A 2925-nucleotide genomic window follows, 5' to 3' on the forward strand; every position below is an offset into this window, starting at 1 on the left:
GTTTGAAATATTTTTAATGAGGATAAAATAAATAAGGAATAGACACATAGAAAACTTTCCACACCACATATCCAACACACAGCTGGTGTTTAGATTATTCTCAAAACTAAAATGGTAAGAATTATCTGACAGAGTCTGTTTAAAGAATGAGCAAAATTAAGAGCAAGTATTTCATGGAAGAGGATGCAGAGATGGGAAACAGCCCATGGAAAGACTGGTATCAGTTGACATGAGAGTAATGTCGGTGCAGAAGCATCCGGAACAACTACACACCCATCAGCATGAGTAAAGTGAAAAGTGGTGACAGCCCGGACACTGCAGGGCCATGGTCCACCGGGTCCCTCCTGCGACGCTGGTGGGATGTGAACTGGACCAGTCGCTCGGGAACAGTGGAAGCGTCTTCAAATTGTAAATTGCAGTTGGGTCCCTATGATCCAGCAACTGCTCTCCTGCCACTTTAGCTCAAGAAGTGACAGCTACTGTTCCCAGTGAGCCCTATGCACGGCTGTTCAGAGTAGCTTCCACACAATAGCCCCCAAGGGAGACCGACCCGGTGTCCTGCAGAGGAAGGCTGGGTCCCAGACGCTGTACCTGAATATTGGAACAGGACTCAGCCCTGAGAAGGAGGGGACTCCTAGAGCACATGGCAGTTTTGAGAAATCTGCAGGGGGTTATGCGGAGTGAAAGATGGCAATTCCAAAAGCCTTCATTCTCTGAGTCTAGTTCTTATTTCTTTGTAGAAGTTCTGAACAAAATTAGAAATGAAGAACTATATAGAGTTTGCGGGTTTACGGGCAGGGAGGGGGCACGGGAGAAAGGAAGTCAGTATTGTTATTAAGGTAAAACTCAAGGGTCCTTGAGGTAGTGGAACTGAGTTATTTCTTGACCTCGCTGCTAGATTTTAACCTACATACGTGATAATATCACACAGGACTCATCACATAGTCACACACACACACACACTCACAAATTAGTACACGTAATATTGGGGAACTCTGAGCTTAAACTTTGGGCAATGGTTTGACCAAACACTTGACCAACAAGATATGAAGTTGACAAATAAGCCCTTAAATTATGTTCACCAGTGTAAGTCACTGAAGAAAATTAAAAATATGTGATGCCATGTGATGTGTGTGAGAATGACTTTGGTAAGAACCTAATATGCCCAGAGCTCAGGGGGTTGGCAGCAAGGGGAACTCTCCTCAGTGGCTGAGGACCACAAAAAGCAACGTCGGGCGCCCACACTGGATAATAGTTTGCCAGAGTCTTAGACAAGCGCACCTGTACCTGCCGTAGGAGCCATCAATTCCATTCCCAGGTGTTTCCCTGAGTGAAATAAAAACTTACACCCACAAAGTTCCTATAACAAGTGTTATAAAGGCTTTATGTGAAATTGTGAAAGTGTGGACTCTTGATCCAACCTAATTTTACATCCGGTGGAGGATAAACAAACTGTGATGCATCCATGCTGTGGAACTTACTCATTAAGGGGCCTGCAGTGAACAATTAGCACCTAAAACAACACAGACGGATCTCAGGTGCATCACACTGGGTGAAAGAAGCCAGAATCAAAGGGCAGCCATGGTGACTGCATTTCTCTGATGCTCTGACCAGGACCCAAGTATGGGGACACACAGGAGACCAGTGGTCCCAGAGGAGGTGCTCGAAGAAAGGCCGTATCCATAGGCACCTGGGGAAGTTGTGGGAATGATTGAGCTGCTGTCTGTTGTGGCGGTGGGATGCTTACATCTCTATATGCATTTATAAATACTCAAAAAGTGTCTAAAAATTGTGATTTTTAGTGTATGTAATTTATAACTTAAAAAAGAAAAAAGAAACAGTGGAAGATGATTTCCAAGAGCACAGTGTCACTTAGAGATTGTGAACAGCACGTCCAGAGAAAGCAGAGGATGCTCTCCCCAGAACAGGGAGGGAGGGTGGGAACAGGTGTGGGCAGAGATGGACCATGGTCTCCAAGGCTCTCCCAGCCAACCCACCCTGGCCGTCCCTCTCTGGCCAAGGCTCTGTGCTGGCAGACCCCTCCCTGGCTGCTCTGCATCTAAGCACAGAGGGAATAGTCTCCATTGGACCCTCTTTTGCATCCGTGTCCTCACTCCCTGCAGTCTGTCCCTCTGTCTTTCAGAGACTCCTTCAGACTTTCTTACAGTTCTTAACAGCACAAACGCCAGGGGTGTGGAGGTGCTGGGACTCGCATGGCAGTGGGTTTGTTACCTGATGGACCTGTGTCTCCTTAGAGGGCAGCCAGTCTCGGGTAACAGAGGTCCCTGCTGGACTGAGCCGCATGATCCTCTGTAGTCATGCTACCATCCCCTCCCTGACCATCCTTCCCAGGGAGACCCACCACCCCTCCCCTCCTGCCCCCTTGGCCTCATCCATGCCACGGGCAGCCCCCAGACTCTCCCTGTATGTCTTCCATCACTGGGGGCCCTGCTGAGGTTCAGGATCCAGCCCTGAAATGTCAAGGCCCAGGATCAGAGTTATTGGTCCACACAGATACTCCCCATGGACTCAGTGGTCTAGGTGCATGAAATGTGCTTGTTTTTCAAACTCCAGGAATGTTGTGTAGGAACCTCACATCCACACATCTCCCTTGCAAGTGCTTTTGATTGCGTCACCCACAGGCTGAGACTTGGGGTGGGGCGCCCATATTCTCCACATCAGCATCCTTTGTTTCCCTCCCCAGTGATGTCCCGGGGCACATGGTCCTGACCAGTCCTCGGAATGTCCTGTAGGCAGACATGGAGCCATTCTTGGCATCTCAAGCTGAGAATCTGTCCAGATGGAGAAGCCCAGCCTGGTCCAGGTCTGTCCTGCACAGGTCCCCCAACATGCCCTGACTCGCTGTAGGACACAGCTCTGTTCCCACCTCAGGGTCCAGGCTCCTGTCCTCCCTGCCCTGAGGCC

This window comes from Vicugna pacos, chromosome 32, assembly GCF_048564905.1.
Source record: "Vicugna pacos chromosome 32, VicPac4, whole genome shotgun sequence".
In the NCBI taxonomy this organism is placed as follows: Eukaryota; Metazoa; Chordata; class Mammalia; order Artiodactyla; family Camelidae; genus Vicugna; species Vicugna pacos.